The 25,277-nt window shown below is 37.3% G+C and overlaps 1 protein-coding gene across 3 annotated transcripts in view; it reads right to left on the bottom strand.

Annotated features, from left to right (window-relative positions):
- Positions 1 to 25,277, bottom strand: part of TUNAR (transmembrane neural differentiation associated intracellular calcium regulator) — a 154,754-nt gene that overhangs the window by 31,150 nt on the left and 98,327 nt on the right. The window contains exon 3 of one of the 3 annotated variants that reach the window (XM_088166189.1): positions 5,680 to 5,988. The exons of the other annotated variants lie outside the window; for them this stretch is intronic. The gene's annotated coding sequence lies outside the window, so the exon portion shown is untranslated. The remainder of the gene's footprint in view (positions 1 to 5,679; positions 5,989 to 25,277) is intronic. 3 annotated transcript variants of the gene reach the window in all.

Raw genomic sequence — 25,277 nt, 5'->3', positions numbered from 1 at the left:
GTACAACATCCAGAGAAATATGGGAACATTTAGACTGCAGGAACAAAGAGAAGTGGAGAGATTCCACAAATCCTTGCAAAGGAATTATTAAGTCTACATGAATGTATTTCACCAAACACATAGTAAAGAAAGATTTCTTTCAGCATAATAACTTGTTGTTTTATCTTTCCACTATTAGTCCTTTACATTCATGCTGGTGCCTGTTTTTATCTCCAACAGTACAATCTTTAAAAAGGGTGACAACAAAGTATTAATATTTTAATGTGCTTTGTCTTGTACTTTATTTTTACAAGGCAGAATACCAAACAGTGTTGAAGTTCTTTGTAGTGGAGAGAGTATCATTAGAAGTTTTAGGGAAGGGCAGTTTGAAGGGCAAAACAATAAAACAAAACAACCGTAGAAAGAAAGCAAATCCACAACAGGTGATTTCAAAATGAAAGCAAACTAGTGCACAAGAAGGAGCTATCAGATTACTTAAAAATTTAGGAGAGGTAGGTTTGGAGACGTCAACATTTGTGCAACTTTTAACCTCTTTTTTAGAAAATGCAAGGTTGCTTAGATAAAATTCAGTCTCTTACAGAAAGCAAGTACAGTATCTCTCTTTCACTTACACAAGACTTGAATTTAATCTCATATAAATGCTTTTTATTATTCATTGAAAAGGCTGACTAATGCATATGTTCTATTCCTATTCCATTTTTATGTATCTTTTCTCTTCTCACCTTTATATCCTTTCAATAGTAGCATTATCCTCTTTGAGAAAATAGGTGTCCTGTGAGCCTAAGGACCAGGACCAAGCTAGGACTGAGTCAGCCCTCATTCCCTGAGGGAATGGCACAGCTGGTGTCCCATCAAAACTTGGCAGCACTGAGCCAGACAGGACTCCTACTACAGGACCTTGGGCACCAAAATAATGGGGATGTGAAACAAGCCATGGCACAGGGTTGGGCAGAAGCCTATTTCTGATCTTAGACTCTATTGCCAGGACCTGATAGTGAGAGAAAAGTCCCCAGGGAGACAAATGGGAAGGAAAAAGACACTTCTGTCGATATGTTCTAGTCCAGAGTGTAGGTGAGGGCCAAGTGGAAAGATGGCATTTGGAAAAGGCAGATGAGTGCTGCAGCAAGCACGAAGTGGAGCCAGGGAATCACTGTGGTTCCGTGGGGTGAGTGGCTGCCTGTGCTGCAGGGACAGAGGGCAGTCAGGGTGGATGTGCTCCTTACTGTGCTGGGAAATTAATCTCCTCTACCCTGAAGCACAGCAGAGACCCCTGGCAACTTGGGAATGGGGGCACAGACTGTCAGACATTCTAGAATTTGAAGCAGAAAACTCTCTCGGGAATCTCCCTGCAAGTCAGGAGCAGGGAAGACCAGAGAGCTGGAAGCAGAGGTGCACCAGCCTTGCTCTTGGTGTGCTCAGACCGATTCTGCAGTGCCTGGCAGCAGCAGGTGCCTTCCACAGCACAGTGCAGAGCCACCAAGGGACACCTGACCCAGCTGCCGGCCACTGTGTGCTCCAGCCACTGAAAGCAGATGAAACAGCTTGCTTCCCAAAACATTACCCTTCATCACAATCATAGCTTAATACTATGAAGACCATCATTTTAGTCCTTGCTAGCAGCACCTTTTCCAGTATCTGGGATTTGAGAAGTGAATTAGATTTTTAAATTAAGTATTGTATGTAAAAGATGCAGCAATTTTAACAAAAATACAAAGATTTGCCCAGATAATGAAAATTATTTAACATATTAAATAAAAGGTATAATTCAATTATTAACCAAAGTTTGATTAAAACCTTGTGAAAATTGTTTGCAAATAAGTGTTCTGGGCATGGTTCTCATTTTGACCTTTCAATATCCTGTGCCACATTTGCTATTCAGTCAATTACAGCACAAACAACTGAATTGATTTCTTGCCTTTTTAGTTTAAATGCCATAATACATGCAGGAGAGTCTGAGCTTCAGTGAGTGTATTTCCAGGTCATCAGCAATTAATTGAAAATTCTAACCATAAGAAATAGACCTTCATTCAAAAAAATATATCCAAAGCATGGCAGAAGATGTACACAAGGTGCCATCTATCTGCAGAGTATTTAGCATTCCTAAACCATACTTTTTAACATATTTTAACTACATAATTAATGCAATAATTATTTTCGATATTATGTATGGCAACTGGTCTTTTTATTTTCTGTTTTCCATCAATGCAAATCAGACTAGGATACCACAGTTGTCAAAAACTTACAAGGTTAAGAAAATAGTATGTGGTAAGTAAATGGTAAGTAAAGCTGGTAAAATGAAAAACATTTAAGATTTGTTATTCTCTTTCTTTTTAAATAAATGCTGCTTTACTACAATTTAACTGCTAACTGACTAAAGAATGATAAAAGGTTAGAGCTTTTGTTTGATAATTGTTGGGTCTGTTCATACTTTCAAAAGTTAGTCTGAAATAAATTTTAGTGGATCTGACCTGTATTTCATCTATGGCAAAGTGAAACTCTTACATTCACCGATTTCAATGAAATCACTCTTAGTTTACATCAGTGTAGTGAGTATAATCAATTGCAGTACTAATTTTTGTTCATTGCAGAGTTACATTTAGTTTAAATTTGTTATGTACCAGTAATATAACCCTGCTTCCTTACATCACCCGAGCTCTAAAAATAACATTTCAATACTGCTTTATCAAAAATGTATGCACAAAAAATGTGACTACCTGGCTAGTAGCACAGCCATTTTCATTGCACAAGATATATTCACTAAGCATCTTTTTTTCTTTAGAAAAAGAAAACCTATTTTGAAATTAATTTCTTAGCATACAAATGAAATATAAATGAATTATTTCAACCCATTTAAAAACTAATATCTTGACCTAGACTACCATTTTGTAGATGCAATATGAAACAGCAGTTATATTTTTGGGGGGAAGTAATTGATATTGCACAATGTTAGATGTCAGAATAGAGAGTTTTATCCTAATACTCTGAAATAGGCAAAAAAAACCTCCCTGATTTCTATGGGAAGATGACTGAGCTGTGCTCTAAGGAGACTACTCCAGTCTCAGATAGAAACTGCTTAGCCTGTTGCACCAAATAGAGGCAGCCTTGCCCCTCTAAAGCTGCTGAAATGGACTGGTTCTGTGCTTATATTGAATCACTCCAGAAGACAAGCACTGTGTTCTGAGAGGTGATGATGTGTTTGCAGTGTCTGTGCTCAAAGTGGAATCTCATTAGAAAAACACTAATCTTGCTGTAGAGCCGTGTAGTAAGATAGGACATGCAGTGCATGAATTCATTGAATCCCAAGGGTGATCATCTGCCTGAAATTCTTTTCTAGATAAGCATGTTCACACTTAGCAAAAAAAGCTCTCAAGCAGCAACAGTTATTACTGCTGAATAAATATTCACATTATTTCTCAACAGGCAATATACCCACTGGGCAAAAAAATAATAGTATGCTAATGAAGGATTAGACAGACATGGCCTAAATTAGTCCTACTACAGTTCTGTTAAGCTCTTGGGTGTGTATTACATGACATTACTATTTAATACCACAGGAAAAAATGTCCCTCTCTCTCCCTCTTTTTTTTTTCTTTCTTTTTTCCCTTTCTTCTTTTATTTATTGTTTGCTTGGTTTTGTTGTTTTTTTTTCCTTTAGCAAAAGAGGTGGAGGTTGCCTTTCCTGTGTTAACTTCCAAGCATTAAGAAAAGTAACATAACCTGAATATTTATAAGGTTCACATCTAAATCTCTTAATTACTACACAGGATGCTGCTAGAATTAATGTTGCATAGAAGCCAAGATAGTCCTAAACATTATTCAGTACTCCAAAATATACAGTATGGGTGTTGTCATGATACTGCACATTTGAATAAACACACCTTGAGGAATGTGACAGAAGTCAGATTTAAGTAGCTGCTGGCATTTCTATTCTGAATACAGCTGATCTCCAGAATCCAGTATTCTGTCTGGCAAAACCTCTCAAATGCCTGTTCATTCTTTGCTTCACAGAAGACTCAGCAGCCAGTTTGGTTTCTTTTCACCACTAGCAGAGGTGTCTTTGTAAGCATCCTCCTGGTGAAAGTCACTTGGAACTGCTCAGAAAGTCTCTCAAGTTTAACAGAGAATGCCCCTTAGCTGCTGGGGGCAAATCTCCATCAGCAATCTTCTGACAGGCTCATTTAAGTCCTTCCTGAATAGTCACTCCATTGATTTATATTTTGAAAGCTTTACTGATTAATAAGGTCCTAGTATTCAGAAGGATTCCACAGAGTTAAATGATACTAACAAAATACACAAATAGAGATTCACAAAGCACTCTGAGCTATGTCCTCTTAAAAAAAAAAAAAAAAGCAAAAAAAAAAGCAAAACAAGACAAATCAAAACCAACTTAAACATGTTAACTCTTTATGATATATCTGTTATTTAAATATCTCAATTGCTTTCAGATTTTCCTTGGAGCTGGTCTCTGTTTAATTAATTAATCACAGTATTTGCACATCTTGAATGCTTTGTTTAATGTCTCACTCCCTTCTGTGGATTTCTCTGCTGTGAGATTTTAATGAGAGCGATTTCTCATGTTTTTATGCAGAATTATTATATGGAGGAGAAAGTGATAATAACTCAGTCTTCTCTTAATTACAGTTCTAATTATTCTTAGAAGTTTATTTATAATTGTGTCTGCCAGCAGGATTTGTTTCAATTATCATAGCCAGATTGGAAACGGAGCTTAAATGAATTCTTTCTGTAAACAACCATATTTTAAAACAAGCAAACAAGAAGTATTAATATTTATTTTTAGCTCAAAATACTTCCTTCTCTGATAGTCATTCTTGTAAACAAAAATCTTAGAGAATTGTGTAAATTTTTTGCCCTTCAATACTAATAATACATAAAGTAGCAAGTGCTCTCAGAGGACACAAAAAACTTAATTAGGACAAAACCTATTTATGGTCAAAGGGTCTTTCCCCCCCCCTAAATTGCAATAAGGGCTTTTATGTTAAAAGTCTTCAGATAGGAACCCTCACCTCTAGAGGCACAGCAGTGACATTACTCAAAGAGAATAAATGTTCTTTCAAGGGTAAATGGGAAAGAAATATCTATTTTTGATGCAGTTAGATTCCCACTTGCAAGATAGGAAACCCCTCGTTCACCACAGTATTTCTACAATAATGCAGACCTTGTCTGAAAAGCAAGCTGCTGAAAGATCTCAGTTTAGGAAATTCTGTTTTCAGGGAAAAACTGTTCGATAAAAATCATCTTTAGAAAGTACAATCCCATACATATCATTTCATTTTTCATATGAAATAACATTATTTTAACCAGAGTAATAAATATAGAAATAATTATAGGACGACTGAAAGAGATTTAGAAATGGGTATTTCAGTATGCACAGATGGCTGATATACACATTCTCTTCCAACAGTATTAAATGTATAAAAGTTAGGGATTAATTTGGAGTGAGATTCATATCTTGGCTATGGAAAGAAATAATAGCTATTGTTAGGAAATGGATTTTTAACCCGACAGCCAGAAAATCACAATGTGCTATACTGCATGTTTAAAATCTAGAGACAAACAGTTTGCCTTCATCTCAAACACGTTTCCCTTCGACACCAGTCCCCTGCAAGCCCCTGCTCCCTCACCAAAACGAGCACGGGAAGAGAAGCCTGTGAGACTTACCTGTTTGCCTTCAGAGGATGAAGAAGTTTAAAGCATCAAAGTTCTCGTGACAATCAGCCCACTAGCACTTAGCTTATGTGGAAATAATTATATTCTTCCATCTTTTAGCTTTCTCAGGAAGTGAAAGCTGGTGATGGATGCCAGCAGCCTTGTTAAAATATCACTGTAATCCGTTCAGGCTCTGGAGATTGCTCAGAAAACCAAGTCATAAACATGCAGTGTCTATAGCTTCACAAGCAGCTCAGCATTTTCCAAGCGTGCACACGTCTTCCTTTTCCAGTACTGTACTTCACAGAGCACTCGACCTATCTTCATTTGGGTAGAAAGAACACAGTTGTTGGAAGTAAATCCTATGTGAATAGAAGTGCTCTACGTGTTTGTTTTCTCCCATCAAATAGTTATTATTTTAGGAAAGGAGACATCCTCTTTGTTTTTGGTGTCTGCTGTTCCCTCATCAAGAAAAAAAAAAATAAAGCTTCAAATAGTAAAGCAAGAAGCAAAGAAGAAGATACAGCAGTTCAAGAAGCAGCAGGCAAGGATGGGTGTCTTGTGATTGCTTTGAGTTAATACTCCTCAGGGGGAGTTGAAAAAAGCACAAATACAGCAAAATCTGTCTTACAGAGTAAAAATCTGTTGTATAAGCCAGTCTCTGGCAAAGTAAAACAGCATGTGCATTTACTCCATTAATTTCTAGCATGCCGGAGTGCAAAGGAAATTGGTAGCTTTCTGTTTACTAACAGCAAACAGGTAGGAAGGAGGAAAAGAAATTCAGTATATGTAACTTCTCTAATTATTTCTGCTCTCCTGAGAAATGTATCACGTCTATTGTGAAAGTAGTATTTATCAGTACCACAGAACATTTTATCAGTACCAATATTTTCTAGAGCATACGTGGAGGATGGACAATTTAGAGTGCTGCATCCCCTAGATGCAAAGAGCACATTTGTGACTGGTCTTCCTGAAGCTTAATCATAACAGGTCTTCGGGCTCTCTGGAAAATACGAATATGAAGACTCCTAAAAGACTCGTAAGTACTGAACACTTTGGAGTAACTGACCCAATTACTGGCACCAAGCGATGGGAACTTCAGCCTAAAAACCTTAATTCAAATCTCTCTGAAGCCAATTAAAACAGATTTTGAGAGGCTGTGGATGAGGACCTTTGCCAGCTGGCTCCTTTGTCCCTGGGCATCAAAACACAGTCACCAAAAACAACTTGGAAGGAGCTGGTTGAAACCCTGCTCTGACCTGAAGTGGTCCTGGATGTGACAGTGTGATGCTGGGTCTGAATCTGCTCACAAAATATATGCAGCACAAACACACGCCTGTTCCTTCAGGGCCAAGAAGAAAATAGTCCATTTATTTGTATGATGAGCCCAGTCACAGACCAAATGCCACTGAGCCAAATGCTATTCAAGCATAAAACAAAGAAACTCCTCAGCTGCATGGATTTACTGTCCAGCTGTCACCTTTCATACTTTCCACACGTACTACCCACCTGCAGTGCCACCAAATCTTGCAGAACACAGTGTTCTTGACTTCAAAGCTTTATAGTTATTAACCCTACCATACTTTGGGTCATTTTTCCCCTTAGCAGAGCTTGATCTAGCCCTTTCCAATCAATGAAAAAAACATATTTTGAAAAAACCAATTAACTCCTATTTTCATTGCCCCTTGTTGTTAGAGGTTGGGGTCAAAGTGCATCTGTGTTATACACTGAAAATGTGAAAAATGGGAAAAAGAAACAGAGCCATGTTTCATATTTAAGCTCTGAGGAACTGCACGTGCCAGATACAGAAAATACCACATCCTTGGCACAGAGCAAATCACTGATAGCTCAGAGCTTTGCCTCTAAATGCAGTACTACTTAGTTTGTATATCCCTTTCTTTTCCAAAGTCGCAATTCTGCATTTTGCTGCAATCTGAGTATTCTAGACTTACATGTTTGTGGAAAACTTCTATTTGAGGGAGCTTTGGGGGCTGATCCTGTAGGGTATTTGCTCTTATGTCCTCAGGCATTAGATATGCTAACTACTCTCTTCCTATATCTGATGCCCAGGTAGAAGGCAAATTCTCTTTCTAGATGCATAGCAAACCCACTGACTCTGGAATAGCCACAGACAGGAAGGTGAGAACACAGTTGTTTGAGTACTGAAGAGAAGACCCCAGCCCATGGCTCAGTCCAGCAATTTTCAGTGATGTCTTGAGTTTTATCAAATCCATTCAGATCCTACTGGGTCCCTAAGAAAATTCCCCTCTTCCTTGTCAGCTTTGCAATTTGGTTGGGTGTTTGAGCCTTCCCACTGGCACGGGGCTGCTTTCCAGACACCACATGCAGCACCTCTGTGATGAAAAGGCAGTGAAGCAGCAATTGCATCATCTAACACAGCACATGCAAGCAAACTGCATTTCCACCCATAGAGAAACTGCCACTGGTGCAGCACGCTGTGCTTTTTGCACACCAACATACACTGGACTGAAACTACAGATGAGGGGCTACACCAGCACTGCCACTGCAATAAAGTCTCTGGTGGTATATGGCAGAAATCTCAATGCACATCCTGTTTTCAACTCACATTTGACTTCTAAATATTCTTGCAATGCATTGTGTATTTTTAGCATGCCCAGGGTTCCTATTTTGGGTTACCAGCCTGAGAAATCTTGAGGTCTGATGTTGAATGAACCTTTGAAAGACCGGTGCATTTTAACATTGGGCAATAGGAGAAGAAAAAAATTAGAAAGACAGACACAAGATATCAGTAGCTTTTGTCAGAAACAGAGGTCAGTGGCCATGAAATTTGTCACTATCTTATTAAGCCTCAAGAACTTCAATGTTTTGATGCTACAAAGCACACCTGCCTCTGGAAATTCTTTTGAATGTCTGCATTATCCCTCTTCCATCAGATACAATAATCTTTGAGCAGAAATATTTGCCTTATATTCTGTACAAAATACTTCCAGCACTCAAAGATATATTTTGGGAATAGAGGTCAATGTGTGTATGTCCCAAAGGTAGGATATTAATAACACTGGAAGATCTATAGTTTTCCATGAGACGTGGCATTTCAGCTACTGACTGTAAAAAATTGAATTTGGTCCAAGGGTTGTTTTTGCATAGGAAGGTGACACTACCCTTGCAGAGGACTTATAGGTATTCCCCCCTCATCCTGGGAGATCTGACTGTCCCAGGAAGGACTCTGAGCATCTTCAGTGCTTTTTGAAGGTCAGAAAGTAAGGGTAAGTGAGTAAGGGTATACAAGCTCCTCAAGGAGCCAGGATTGCAATAAGCATAATATAATGCAGTATTGTGTTGTCTGGATTTTTTTACATACTCTTCCAGCATGAAAAAAGCCTTTGACAGACTGGGATAAATTAATTTTATTAAATACATGCGTCTCCCCTCCAAATATTTGGACCAAAGACCTCCAAATATTCTTTTTCTTTGTATCTTGCTCAAAGAATCCTTTTCAAAGCAATTCTCTCTGTGTATCTTGGCAAGTTGTTATCATTAAATATTATATCCTGTATGATTTCCTTGGTGAAATATAATCAAATGGTAAAACAGTCCCAAGACCAGAAAGAAAATACCAAAAAAATAACTACTAAAAGTTAGCACTGTCCAGGGTGCAAAGCCTTGTGAGAAGGAACAATAAACAAAAAACCTACAAAGATAAAAAGAGGTGGAAACTGGTGTCTTTAACAATAACATTACTTTTATTTCCAGCCAGAAAAATAAATCCTGATGCACTCTGTGCATATCCATATTCATATCTGGAATACATTTATTTGTGCTTAAAGAAAAAGTCCCAGGGCATGAAATTGAGGAAGCTGAGTCTGCAGCTCAGGATTCAGCTGTGGTTTAAGTTCAGCCATATTTTAAAATAAAAATTTGTGATCACTTCTAATTTTAGTAGCAGCAGCAAGAAATGTTAAAACTGTGTTTAATTTTAGTTAAGCTCAAACAGTTCTTTTATGTCAGATGTTAAATCAGTTCTAACACTGCAGAGCTGGACAGGCTACCACTGGGCTATCTGGTGTTCCCTGTAAAAGAGTAGAACCTGTATTTAAACATATCCATATCATGCCAACACATGTGCCAACATGAATCTAAACTGACAAAATAACTTTTTATTTATTGTCCTGTGCTCAGTATAAATGTCCAAATAGCTAAGCCAAGCTTGAGAAAGAGGCAGAATTTTTTCATGGTTCAGAGACAGAAACCCTTTATCAAAGGAAAACTATTCTGGTATTTCAGCTGCTTTAAGAGGTTACAACACATTCCTTTCAGACATCATGCATGTGATGAATGGGGGAATACTGTAATAAGCTGCCAGGATATATTGATATAATGCCATTTTTTTCCTCAGACTTTCATGAACTCTATAGGGTCCACTCTGAAATGAGCCAGGTCCATTAGCTCTTGAAAAAAAAGTTCCGAACTGCTTGATCACCCCTCAGAACCCAAAAAACAAAAGATAAATTACAAAATGGAGGTGAAACAGAAAAAGGATGATTGAAGGCTGAATTAAGGATAAAACTAGTGGTAGAAAGGCTAAGGGCAGGGCTAAAAAATAGACATGTTGGGGGAAAAAAAGATCTATGGGAAGAGTTAGAGGCATAGGTCGAGGAGACAAATATATGACAGCATTGAAACTCATGTAAAATGGGCAAAGGTGTGGAGCAAACAGTCTGGGATCCTGAATTCAGATAAGAAGGCAGAAGATACCCCAAACTGCGATTTGATCATGTCATGGAATTAACTGCCTAGGTCAAGCTGTCTTCAGATCAAATCCCTCACAAAAATTGAGGAGGGGGTGGGGAAAGGAAAGTGAGAATTATTTTAATTGGATTGTTCGTATTTTTAAACAGATTTAGTCTGTTTTCTGCACTAAAATTTTACTAAGATTTCTTACTGAGGGCAATACTTTCAGTTGTTCTGTGTTTGCTACATGACATAGAGGTGCCTGGGATCTGGATACCTAGAAACAAGCTACTTTCTCACCAAGGACTGGGTCAAGTTCTTGAAATCTGACCTGGAGCAATTTCAGAAAATACTTCCTCATCTTTTCAATGCCATTTGCAAATTAACAGTCCCCACCAACAAGCTGCCAAAGGAGCTGTTTAAGCTATGTAGTTTTGCACAGTACAGATATGTATGAGCCATGATCTTATGGATGGTTTCATTGTTCATCTGACCAGAATGGCAATTTCCAGCTCTAAAGTATGCAAAAGTTGAGAGTGGTAGCTTTTTAACTTCTTTTGACTCCCCAAACCACACCAGTTTATATTTTTCCTTCCTTCAGTTTTAATAGCATGTATTGTTTTCCACCAGGTGCTACTCATTCAGTGAGTGTAAGTGATGTCCAACTAGAATCCCAAATGCACCACAAGCATGGGTATAATGGTAAAAAGTGTGGGACTATTATATTTTACAAATATAAGCTTATAGGGTAATTCAGGTAGGAAGGAACCTCAGGAGGTCATCTAGTGAATGTTTGATCCAGTTTCACCTGCTTGCTCCCAAGCTTAGCTGTAAAAGAAGATTTTTACTTACAGATGGGAAAGACTTTGTTTTTTCTTTTCAATTTTTTCTCTGATTGCATTCCTTCAGGAAAAGACTGCTTAAATATTATGAAGGTATTACAATCATTCTCACTGCATGCTAGACTCTAACGTTCATAAAACAAAAATAAATGAACCACAGATAACTTATATCAGTTTCTGTCTTGATTCATGCATTGCATGAGGAGGACTTTTGGGGTTGTAAAGAAAAGATCACATATAGAAGATTCAGCCCTGTCATCCATTCATACAATATTTACATCATAGAGCACCTGCGACTAGTTCTTTCTCCTGAGCACTTCAAAGAGTACATGAAGTGATATTTTTTAACTTTGAACAAAAATAATGTTTGCATCTCATGTGACTCATCAACTTGACAGAGCCATATTATATCAAATGAGCTACATGTAAAGAGGGCTATAATAGCACAATGAGTCTGTAGTCCTATTTCTAATTAACGTGGCTTAACTAGATACAATGAGTAATCTCACAGTGTAAGCACACTCCTGTGACAGTCATACAAAAAGTAATCTGGAAAGGTTCAAAGGATTTCAGTCCAAAAACCTGATTATTTTTCCCATCATCAGAACTCAATTTCATTTCAACTTTCAGCTTTCGAAGGGAGAAGTCAAGAGCAGCATTGGAAGATGAGGGCCAGTATTATCATTACTTGTATGCAAAACAGACAGAACATTTACTTCCCACAAAAAGACACTGTGATGTTCTCATTATCATTAATAAAATGCCTTGCAATCCACAGATGGAAAACTCTGTCTAAAGTCAAACAGTTCTCTTCATAAGAAAGTTTTTGCTTTTCAGTCCACAGCCACTGATTTGTTTTGCTCTTTCTTTTTCCTAGAGAATATTCTGTTGTTTGGTCTTTGGTTTGTAATTTTATCCTCATCTTTGTAATCAGATAACATTGGGTTCCAGCACACTGCTTTACACATTTGCCATACTGAATTTTAAGGAGCCCCACCATTTTATGAAGTCAGGAAGCAAAATTTCCATTTTGGAAATGCTTGTACCATATACATTACAAAATAGGAGGTTTTAGGTCTGCAAACTCACAATCTTCACTGAAAAGTAACACTAATTGTCTCTCTAGTCTACCAGATTTTTTTATAGTTATTCTATTTTCTTAATATTTCTTACATTTATCCAAGAAAAACAAAATTAGGGACTTAAACAAGGAATAAATAGTACTGTTACCCATCCCTGTACTGTACCAGCACTTTGTCAGAAACAACTATTCTGAATCTTCTGTCCTGAGGCATTAAAGCAAAGGTCACAGTAACTTGTACTCATGAAAGATTGTGTGCTCTTTCCCATAAGCTTCAGGTGACAAATGCAGAACCTTGGACAAAATCCAACTCAGGAAATTGCCTTCTAACTACATAAAATAATTTCTACAATTTCAAGTGAGTAATGTATTTTTCTCCACACTTCATTTTAAGCTCCTGTTCTTGGGCAGCCTTCAGTAACATGAACATTTCACACAAGAGTTGTTTTGAATTCTAAATACTCCTAAATAGTTAAATTTCATCAAATATTTTAGCAACTAATTTTGAAGAAGCCATAAAAGCTCAAGCTTTTCTATTGCCATTTTGTGTTGAAGAATTAACGTCTTGTGCTAATGCAGCATTTTCCTAAACTCTGTATTTAACTTCACATTTGGTAATTTCTGATTATTTTTATTTATTTTTCTCCTGAATATGTTGGAAAAGAACTTCTTTTATAACATATCTTGTTAGAATCTGATAGGCAATTCTCAGCATATGGAAAGAAGATTTGTTTCTTTGCTTTTAGCATGGTAGATCTAATGGACAATATGTTTTCAGTTGTTTACCATAAATCTGAATTAGAGAAAGACAATGGTCAAAAGCTGGATACTTTCAGCTGCTTGAAAATGCAAGCAGAGTCCCTGAATTAGCTTGTAATGCCAATTATGAGCCTGAAATTTATGGAAAACATTAGGACTACAGTTCTGTGAATATTATGGTTGAAGGTTTTTGGAAAAACTTAACTCAGCAAAGAAGCCAGAGAGCATAATCCAGGCTTGCTGTCCCACAGTAATTTCCAGCTGAACATTATCTGCTTCTCTCCAAGAGCAGCCCCTGGGCAGTGACCCTTCTGAGGAGGCCCTGGATCTCAGCCAGCTCTGTTCCAGCAGCTTGAACACGGTGAGGTTTATAGGCAGTGGAGGGGAGTTGGCTGTCTTGGTGCACAAGGACTGTCACACTAAATCACTTTTAGGAGATTTTGTTTTGCAGACACATGCCTAGACCTGTTGGAAAGCTCAAACAGTTCCATAAAGATTGAACGACTTTGTTCTAGAAGATGTATGTTTAAAGGCTACACCTTTCATAAAAACATAATTCCTGCACTTCACTTGTGAGTTTTCTTCTGTATTACAGCACACAATACTGGATGAAAAATATATCTATATTCTGTGCAGAAAAATTATCTCCTATGAGGACATAGCCTGTAAAGTTCTTCTCATCTACATAGGCTTATTTCCTTCTAACTGCATATATTTTTTCTGCAGTCAGTTTTAGATAATCATATTATTCTCTGCTAAGTTTTCCAAATGATATATGAAGTACTTATTTTATCAAATAGCTGCCACCAAACAGTCTTAAAATGGAAGATTAAAATCCTCAAAGTCAGTCAGTCACAGAATTATACTTGCATATACAATCTTAATACAGCCACGGCTGTAGCAGTTTTGAATGCCATTTGCAAATACTACTTCCTCAATATAGGATCTTCTTATGATCTTAAAAATATATGTGAAATTCAGCAGAAAATAAAGGCCAGGTAGTATTTTCACAGATAAATTACAGGAAATGGAAAAATGTTTGTCCATGTGTTTTGAAATCTCATATCCTCAATACATTACAGCTTCAAGTGAGTTCGGGGTGTGGGGAGGAAGAGAGAACTGGAGGAGTCATGGGATAATCACCATGTTTTAGAGGATTGATAATCTATGAGGAAGGTGTGCTTAGTAGAAAACATCAACCTATAATTGCAACCCTCATATGATACACAGTAAATTGCATCAACAGTCCTCTTTGAGGCTATCAGGAAGTGTAATATTCTGGATGTTTACACACCCATTCCATAATCTTCTATATCCAACTTTAGGGTTCTTTTTTTTCTTCACCATTAATAAAATGAAGAAATTATGAGTTTGTGTTGTTTGGTTTTGTAATTTAATGTATTATACACATACAGGGATGAAGAGAACCAACTAGGAATATTTTCACAAAAATATATTTTGTTTTATGGAGTGAAGAATAACAGGTATGAACACATACTAAGAACAAATACCTAGTTCAGTAATTTATTTCACCTCCGATACTGTATTCCTCTTTCTAAATATCTACTGTACAAATTTTTTCCAACCAGTTCTCATAAAGTCCAACATCATTGCACGGGTGATCATTATTAAGAGTTATAACTCTGATTTAAACTGTTTCAAGCTGAACAAAATGAAGCAAATTGTTCTCTCATTTTTACTGTTATGCAAAATTTTCTTAATAAGTTTTTGTTTATTGGAATTTCACAAAGATTTTGTGATGAAATCCAGAACAAAGAGAGAATCCTCATTTATATCGAATTTACAGAAATGTTTCCTCCAATATGCCCATTTCTTGGAATACTGTCCATCTCATGGACTTTACACTTTCAATTGCATAAATATCAGAAAGAACAGTGGTGTTCATAACTAAATCAAAGAAAATAGATACTTTTCTGCTTTTTATTTTTAATATTTTTTTTTTAATTTCAGCTTTGTCCATCAGCTAGTTATTTAAAACTTCAAATTTTCTTTCCAAAGAACTTATTTATTCTTGTCTCTCCTTGGTGAAGATATAAGGATAATTTATATGCAGCAAACACATAAAATTTTCACAAGATTCTGCATAATTATTTCTCTGTCTTTTCATGCAATATTTCATTGTTACAGTACTTGATTTCTCTACAGTTTTAACAGAATACTTGTTCTATACCTCTTAGTAAATTGTAAAAGAATACCTATTAGATAAGAAGAAAAGAAGTTTTAAATGATGATATGGATTTCCTATATAAAAAAAATTGCTATTTTTCCTATAGCAAAAATAACAATTAAAAAAAAGCTCCTAAAAATTAATCTCCTCTATCAATTTAACCATTTTAGAGCCCATATTATGCATAGCCTAATTCCACACACAGCAGAGATGCCTTGCCCATTGTCCTGGGGTGACTGTATGCTCCAGTATCCCCATCATCTGTTTATTTTCTGCTCAGAAATGGGTCCTGTAGCTTAACAACTGGAAAGCTGTATGGTTTTCCACCAAAAGGGTATGTTACAAGGAATAGAGCAACAACAAATTTCATCTTAGCAGTTTTGTTGGTGTATGCTTGAAGAAAATTATAGAGAGTAAATCATATATTTTCCTCTAGTCTGGTATTTCCCATGCTCTCAAAAATTATTATAAAGGGTTTTTAGGTTTTTGCATTAAAAAAAAATAAACTAACAAAAAACCAAAACAATTATAGTTGCTCAATTTAGGGAAATATATGAACTTTTATATTGTTGAAAAGTAGGGCAGATGCACCAAAAGCTCTTCTGGAATGGTAACTTTTAGTTTTCCTGTTTCAGCATTAAAATTTAGAGATGAAATTCTGTTCTATTTCCCTCTAGTGACTACTTTCATTGAGATAGGATTTCATTCAGATTTATTGTGAAGTAGCAGAATGGGAGATGACCCCTTAAGGCAGCTACTCATTTCTCTTGTCGCAAATTATGTAATTCCTGAATTTGATTTCCAGTGCACATGAGACATAAGATGTGCTTTCGTTAAAAAGAACAGGGATGAGGGGCTAACATAGAGAAGGGCTTTATTCAACTCCTCTGAAATAGATTTTGGAGATGTTTTCAGTTTTGGTATCTGCTGCTCTGTGAATATGTGTTTTGAGATCAACTTCCATGAATTCAAGTGAGACTTAATATTTTTCTCATGTTAGGACAGGTTTTAAATAGTATGAACCAATTACTTCCACATAAAAACACTGAATGCCTATTTGAGACATACTTCTGTCTATCTGGGGTGATGCTTTTCAGGTATTAGAAATTTTGCTCCAGTTTTATGACCTTTGAGAAATTTTACCTATTATTTTGTTCTTTGGTGTTGGGAATTTATATCTTAGAGTTTAAAAAGCCCTCGATTCCAAGGAAAGAATTGCCAGAATTCTCTGCCCATCCCTTTTTTCCTTCCTGTTATAGCCCCAAATTTTATTAAAATAAAAATTAAAAAAAAAAAAAAGTGGTGGTGGGGAAAGCTTTTACAAGAAAACAAAGGTGGCTTTTTTCTTTTCTAACAGCAAGAAGAAACATTTAGCAATTCTCTCATGGAGTAATTCAAGGGAACACAAGTAATTGTGTGTTCAGGCCTACTGCCATCTCTAAATATAATCTCTTGTATTCCTTGAGAAGAATTATTGACATCAGCTCATTGATGCTGTGCAAACCCACAAGCCTGGCCACCAGCAATGTTTGTAAATATCTTTTTCAAAGCCATGGTAAGATGTGGCTGATTCCCAGGTAATTCTTTCCATGTGTTTCTGAGACTTCCAGTCAACAGGTCACCTTAAGCCATAAAACCTTTTCCTGGAACCATGCTTTCTTTTCCAGAAAACTTATTTGAAACAGTGTAAAGGTAATATAGAACTAAACACACCTTTGCACAACTTAGAAGAACTTTCCTGATCACATTTGAGACCCAGAAAACACAACTGAATGAGCTTTGTAGATATTATGCCTCTAATCACTGTGGCTGGATAATCTTTCCCCTTTAGCTAAACCAGTTAAATCAGAACTAAAGCATAAGTGAGTGAGTTATGGAGGGTTTTTTGTTTCTTTTGGCTCTGTACTAACCAGGAAACAGTACTCCAGGTAAGACAAAGAATTTTCCATCCTTCCAACCCTCACTGCATTTGGTTTGCCTACAGCCCTAATGCATCTTCAGCTACCAGTGAACAAAACCATGATGTATCCACATGCATCTTTGCCTGTCTCTTGTCAGGTGCTCCATTGAAAACAGAATTATAGGAAGTACTTAACAGAAGACCCTTTTTTAGTGAACCCATTATCTTCTGAAATGTCTTTATTGCAGTGCAACTGCCTTTCCATTCGCTTGATTTGTATTTCCTGTCACAGTCTAAGGAATTTCTGTATTATTTTCATTTCATAAATCCATCATATGAGATAGGCATAAGAAAGTCAATAATATTATATCTTTTTCTCCATTTATCTTGAGAAAGAACATTTTTTAACTTCTACATTAATGATGAAAAATTGACCGCAGTTTTGCAGAAGAATTTACTTATTAAAATCTGAATTAATCATATAAAAGGGAAATCCTCATTGCCTTATAATGTAGTATCCACAAGATCTGAAAGTTATTTTCTTTGTCTTAGGTTTCATCTTTGCTTTCATAGTCTTGTTTATTTTTCTCTGCAAAAATATTACTTCTGGTCTATGATCTACCCTGGATATAATATTTAACCTAATAATTATATGGGTCAGAAAATTTGTCCAAGTGTTTTGTGATTTCCTAAATTAAAATCAAAACATAACTTTGGATTTTAAGAAAATATACTTATTTTCTGTTCATTTTCAAGGGAAAAATACGGGTCATTTTCTGCTTAAGAAACCATATTGAAGTAATGGGATTTGTACCAACAGAGACTTGAAGGTACCAGACTTTGAATGCTTCCATACTTCCATACTTCCATACTGCCTAATTTAATTATCTAACAGACATATGCGTCTATAATTTGTTCAGCTCTCACTGAAAAATAAAACAAAGGACATGTTCTCTGTGTATCAAGCATAACTGATAACTGATATTATTCTGAATCCCAGGTGATGTAGGAATAAAAAGGGAATAAAAACCTGCTGAAATGTTGAAGGTGAAAGCAAATTTTCATGGTTTGGGTCTGGTCACAAAGATAAGGTGGGTGAAGCATTTTCTAGGCAACGGCAAAAATATGAAGAGTACTAGACAGGTTTGAGGTGGATTCTTCCATCATCTAGACCACTTGGAAAACAGGGAAGCAGGAACATATCAGTAACAAAGTCTTATGATGACATATCTCTTGCTACAAAAGTTAAAGAAAGCAAGAAAAGGAAGAGGCCTCTGACTGTGTTTCTGGCCAGCCTGGAAGAAGAGGAAGAACAGGTTGAGATTGTGCAGATGCAAAGTAATCTGTCAGAGTGACCATGAAACAGATGACAGAATTAACAAACCTCAGATGGTTAGGAGGGAGAACACAAACATCATAAATCATGGAGCTCAGGACAGCAGACTGCAATAAACACTTGGAGGTGGAAGTGCTGGATTTTTACATAATGTCAGTAAAAAGGGGAGTAGGAACTGGAGAAAGCTAGTAGTGCTGTTAAAACAAACAGAAACAAAAGGAACAAAAAAGGGACAATTCATAGGCATAAAGTATTCTGAACTAGAGTGTCAAAAGCCTTGGAATAAAATGCTAAAGATGAAATATAATTTGTGACAAAGTAAAACAGGAGAAAATTTCTTGCTTTTAAAATATTAAGAACAATGCTGGTTGCTCCTCAACAGGAATCTTGAGAAGGTCCCAGTGTTAATGTCATCTTTGCTTCTATCTTCACTAAAAATGTCAACTCTAATCTTACAGCTAAGAAAACGAGCTGCAGAGATAGAGATGAGTAATAAAACCAGAACAGTGACAAACAGATTGGAAAATAGGCAAATGGGAGGTTCCAAGATAGTCTCAGTGGAAATTCTCTGTAGGTATTTTCCTTAAGCTTGTCTTTTGTCCCACAAATGATAAATGATTATGTTTTGAAAACCTGTCAAAAATAAATTAGGCTCCACAAAACTCAGAAAAGCCACTCCTGCATCTAATTTACAAAAAAAACAAACAAAAAGGATAAGAGAGTAGAGAGAGGCTAGAGGAGAGAAAACCACTCAGCCTACTTTCAGTTTTAGAAAAATCTTGCAATGAAGAGTCAAACAAACCATTACAAACACCTAAAAGACAGAAAGACAGAAATGGCATGACTGCCTGCATGTACCTTTCAATATCAAATCATAGTAAATTAATTCTTTGTATGATATCCTTGTGCTTTACATTGTTACACCTTTGCTAAGGGGCAACCATGAAAAATAAATAAGACAAAAATAACTGGTCACAAGAAGAGTTGTTGGTCACAAGATAACATAAAGTTGGGTGGGAGAGTTGTTCTGCTGAAAGGAGGAAGGCTCTGGAGAGGGATCTGGACAGGATGGATCCATGGGTCAAGGCCAGTGCTGTGAGGTTCAAGAAGACCAAGTGCCAGTTCTGTACTTGGGTCACAACAACCCCAGACAGTGCCACATGCTGGGGGCAGAGTGGCTGCAAAGGACCTGGGTGTGCTGGCCAACAGCAGCTGAATGTGAGCCAGCTGTGCCCAGGTGGCCAAGAAGGCCAATGGCATCCTGGCCTGTGTCAGCAATAGTGTGGCCAGCAGGACCAGGGCAGGGATTGTCCCCCTGTACTCAGCACTGGTGAGGCCACACCTCAAATCCTGTGTTCAGTTCTGGACCACTCACAACACTGAGGGGCTGGAGCAAGTCCAGCGAAAGGCAACAGAGTTGGGGAAGGGTCTGGAGCACAGCTCTGATGAGGAGCAGCTGATGCTGTTTAGTCTGAAGAAAAGGAGGCTGGGGGATCTTGTCTGTCTCTACAATCACCTGGAAAGAGGCTGTAGCCAGGTGGGGACTGGTCTCTTCTCCCAAGTAACAAGCAACAGGATGAGAAGAAATGGCCTCAAGTTGTAGTAGAGGAGGTTTAGATTGGATATTAGGAAAAGCTTCTTCACTGAAAAGGTGGTCAAGCATTGGAACAGGCTGCCTAGGGAAGTGGTGTAATCACCATTCCTGGAAGCATTTAAAAGACATGTAGACTGGCACTCATGGATATGGTTTAGGGGAGGGCTTGGCAATGCTAGGCTGATGACTGGACTTAATGATCTCAGGAGTGTTTCCCACTGTAAATGATGCTCCGGTTGTATAAGTGAAAATGAAACTTCACTGATTTGAGTATCCTTTCTCTGATAGCAGCCACTAGCAGGTGTCAAGGAAGAACATTAAAAAACTGTGGTAAGAATGTATTTAACTTTTATATGGTAGGTTGTCCTGGTTTCAACAAATATGCAATTGAATGACTTTCAGAGCTGGAAGTTGCATCAACAACTATTTTGGGATATTCCATTCAAAATTAAAGTATATTTAAATACAATATTGCAGAATCTGATATTATAATATATTTTCAGAATTCACTTATATAACATTATGAATGTAATATAATTGTTCTATACAGAGATCATACCAAAATTGCAGCAGTTTCAAGTACCGAAAGATCTAGGAATAAAACTCCAAAAAGTCTTAAAAGATTAGAGAACATTCCTGCAAAACCAGAATTCATATTAGAGGGAAAAGAAGGAAAATTATGCATTTAGATTACACTACACAGATAGAGGATAGAGAATGACAGAACTGCTGTGCTGTAAAAGATCTGAGTATTAAAATGGATTAGATCAGAGCATGTGCCAATAACATTGCCAAAAGCAAACATGCTGCCTAAATGAAAGGCTGGCTGTAAGAGCTGGTGCAGCATCCACTGGAGTAGGTTTTCAGTTACAAGCACTGCTCCTTGAGAATAGTCTAGGTCATCTGAAAGGACTTAAGAGAGCAAAATGAATGATAGAATTTAATAAAATATTGTTCAAGAAGGGTTTTATGAGTCCTATAATCTAAAGGAGAGAAAGTTGAAAGGAACTATAACAGTTTTCAGATGTGAAAACATAACTATGAGGAAGAGACTACGCAATTCTCCATGAACGCTATGGGTAAAGCAAGAAGTTCCACACATAAATACCAACAGGGAAAATTCAAAGCCAGGTCTTGGAAAAACTTTTGGACAACCAAAGTTATCTACCAAACAGCTGAGTCTCCATCACTAGAGTTTATCTAGGAAAAGATAGACAAACACCTATCAAAAATGCTTAGGCATAAATGACACAGCCTCATGTTAAGGGAATTGGCCTCCTGGCTCTTTTCCCGTTTTATTTTCTGTGTCTTTTTAGTTGTTTTTCTCTCTGTTTTGGCAGAGACAAATAACTACTTGAACAAATCACCAACGGATGTTGTAGAGTCTCAATTACTTCTAGTTGCATTTGAAAATACAAGTCCTTCCTATGAAATATACTGTCTTGCAAGAGTTAATATATGTGGCTTTATGCAGAAATGTCTGACAAGGCCTTTCCTTACTTTTTTTGTCTGAAGGAGATTAAACTACATGTTTCTAGTGCTTTCTTCTGGCCTTACGATCTAGATGTTATAAATAGATTAATTGAATACTGTTGAGTACTGCAACACATTGCCCAGAAATGTTATAGAATCTTCAGCCATGGGCAATATGCTGTAATTGACCCTTCTTTGAGCACTGGTTTGGGCTGCAGTCTCCAGAGGCCCCTTCTAGCTTCAGCTCTTGTGATTCTGTGAGATCCTGTGATTTCTAGTTTGCAACTACATTAAGTGCATCTTATCACCATGAATCAAGTGAAAACTCTGAAGCATTCAAGACTGAAAATCAGAAGAAAAATCGATGTGAAGAGCATTTTCTCTCCTGTCATGGTCCACATGGCTTTTTTTTTCGGATGTATCCTAATTATTTTTGTTCCAACTGGATTGCTTTTCTAATGAAAATTAGGTTGTTTTCTGCTGTTATGAGTGTGGGAAATGAATCTGGTGAAAGTTGCAGATGCTGTGAGATGCTACCCTGTATGTATGTGATAAGCAGTGATACAAAAATGTAGAAGGCAGTTTGGTGGAATGGAGAACATGATGAGATGCTCCCCATGAATTGGGAATTATAAAGACCAATTTAGCGCAATAGTTTAGAATGGATAATACGAAGTTTCAAATGAGAAAAAGATAAGTTTTCAATGGAATATGCTTAAAAGAAAAGTAGACAAAATACTGGAAGATGTTTTCAGTGTGCAAAGAAAGACAGGGAATGGAGACAAAGCCAGGAGGAATCAGCTTCCACAGCCTAGTGAGTGCTGCTGTCTGATTCCAGGCCCTCACCATTGAAATCTGGAGTTGTGTCATATGTAAGTCACATCTTTGACTGATATAAAACCAACCATTCTGTGAATGAGGGCTCTTCAGTGATGGCTCTTTTTAAAGGCTCACAAAGAAGGTTTACCTTTATCCCTGGGGCAGCAGAAGATGGACAACCTAACTAACCCACTTCTCTGTTAAACCCATATTTTCAGAATAAGATTCACCTCCTTTGATTTATCTGATCCCTCAGAAGAAACCACAGACACAGATAGTGAAAACAAATACTTTTCATGATGCAAGGAAGAGATAGATGCTTCTAAATGGGAGTGAGAATCACAGCAAGCACTATGCTAACCAGAGGCAGTAGTAACAAGATGACGTGATGTCCCCTGATTGAAACTCTGAGATAGAAGCTTGTGCAAACCTGACAACTAGAGACTCAAATCATATCCTGGATGTTGGCACTTATACCAAGTACTTTGGAAACAGAACACTCCTTAATTCACTTAAATGGCTGAAAAATGGAAGTGGTGATTATAATTTATGTTATAGATTAGAAGTTAAGTGCTCTTCTGCAGGAAATAGAAATACTGAATATGAGACCTTTCCCCAGGCTGGTGGTTCAAACTCAAAATTTTCGTGTACTATAGCATGGCTTATCAATTTTAGAAGGAAGCTTTGGAGGAGAATTGCTTTCCTGCAGAAGCTCTGTCATCATGCAATAAAGAATTCACTGTTCCCATATACTAAGAAATTTACTACTCAAATTTACTAACAAATTGAGAATGTAATTTCATTTGAAAATGAAAAATAAAGGCAAAGTCACTGTTAAAGTGAATTCATCTGTGAATGGCAAATTGCCTCCTGAAGCAAATGCACTCATTACGCTCAAAGAAAGGATGAGATCTCCCACAGTTAAACAAAACTAGTAGGAAAAATAATTGCTTGATAAATCAGAGTAATTAAATTTTGCACATGTGAATGCTACTGCACCTCTGTCTTCAGTACAACAAGGCCAGCCCCGTAGCAGGGAAACAGCACATAAAGCTCAGCCTGAAAAAAAACTCCCTGAAAAAATGTATTACTGAAAGAAATAGCACACCTTTTTCCTTTTAGCTCTTCACTAATGAGGAATGGGAAATCTTGCCCCACAAAGCTACTGGGATCAAAGCAGCCAAAAATTGTTGCTCCGTATAAACTTCCATAAGAAAAATACCCATGAGGCCTTTAAACTTTATAGGTACTCCGACTGCTCTGTGTTAGTTCTGAAAATAAGCTTCTGCCACTATCCTTTCAAATTTCAAAAGTTAATTCATGACCACTCAAACTATTTTTGTGTTCAGGCTATTTAAGCACAGTTATCTGCATCTAGGCACGCACACATCCATCAGTTGCTCATCTGCCTGCTGCAGTCAGCAGAAATCCAGCCAATGCAACCTAGAGCACAATCCAGTTCACCACAACCAAGGGAACCAGCAGCTGCTGAGCTGAATCACCTGCTCAGCTCCAGTGACTCCAGCCTTGGTCTTTATTGACTCTAATAACAGTTTTGATACTGAGGGCTCAGTCCATTGTCCACACAGAAGGAGCCAGTGCCATTTGAGATGGACTGCATAACCTGCCTGTCCTGTTGGCAGCACATCTTGTAGAGCTGTCAGGGTGCCTTGCATACTCCAGGGCATCTGAAATGGCAGCAGTTCCTATGTGAGGGTGACTGAAGCAAGCCTTTAGGCCACAAACAGACTCCTGCAGGTAGGCATAACAAATTTAGGTATCTTGGTTGTCAGATGAATCTCTGGAATTTAGGAATTTGAACAGCTTTATCTGGAAAGGCCATGGTACTGCCACAGTATATAGCACTCATAAGAAGTGGCTTATTATGGTTTCCCTCCTGTTCAAGAGACTAACAGGAGGAAAGCACAGCACAAGCTCATTCATATCTGTTCCTCAGGAGTACAAGGATGCGTTGCATATTCTGTCTTCAGAACCAGTCAAGCAGAAATCACCAGCAATTACTTTCACAAGAGTTACAGAAGAGTGATTTTGGGCTTAAGGGTCATTTTAAGGCATAGCTATATGATCAGATTTAGATGGTCATAAGTTAACTCCACATTTTATGTCACCTCAGGTTTGCAATGCATTTAGACACATTCTTACAGGATAACATTTGAACTAAAAATTCACACCTCTCAGTTTATTCATGCAGGCTCACTAGATGGCAAACTGGGCTACAATCCAAGCTGTAACTGGCCTGTGCTGCAGAATCTTGGGCAGAGATGGCATCAGATACTAACCTTTGAGTATTTAGGTATACTCAGACACTTTGATGCTGACTCCATGACTGCAAGATCACCAAGATCTGGTACATTGAAACATCAGGCAGCAAAAGACACATGAAGCACTGAGAGCATATCTATGTAGAAATACATATTCACCTATTGACAGTCCATTTTTGACAAAAGAGAAATTGCCTTTTATTAAGAGAATATAAACAAAAAATAGTATTTCTTCCAATAGCTTAATGTTCTGTAAATATCAATTCCCTGATCAATATCCTTTAAAAAGTTCAGATAATCTTATTGCTCATGTGATCTCTGTGCATTTAGTCTCCTTTTAACTTCTCCACTGCAGCATTTTTGTAGGAATTGACCATAATAAATGTGATTGTGGATGCAGCTTACACAGGTATAGTTCCTGATATAACTTATCCATTTGGTGGTTAGCTATTCTTTTAGACTAGATGCTGCCAGATGACTGAGCAAGTTCTTTGAGCTTCTTCCCAACATGCCTCTTGTGTGTATGCATCGTGTCTGGCAAAATCTGTAGTGTCCACTGAGAGAAAGAAGACAAGTAGCAGATGCTCGACTGCATTTCTTTTCCTGCTTGACTGCAGTGACTG

Source organism: Sturnus vulgaris, chromosome 6 (assembly GCF_052056855.1).
Source record: "Sturnus vulgaris isolate bStuVul1 chromosome 6, bStuVul1.hap1, whole genome shotgun sequence".
Taxonomy (NCBI): Eukaryota; Metazoa; Chordata; class Aves; order Passeriformes; family Sturnidae; genus Sturnus; species Sturnus vulgaris.
The sequence above is the reverse complement of the archived record's forward strand: the minus strand, read 5'-3'. Positions and strand labels throughout refer to the sequence as shown.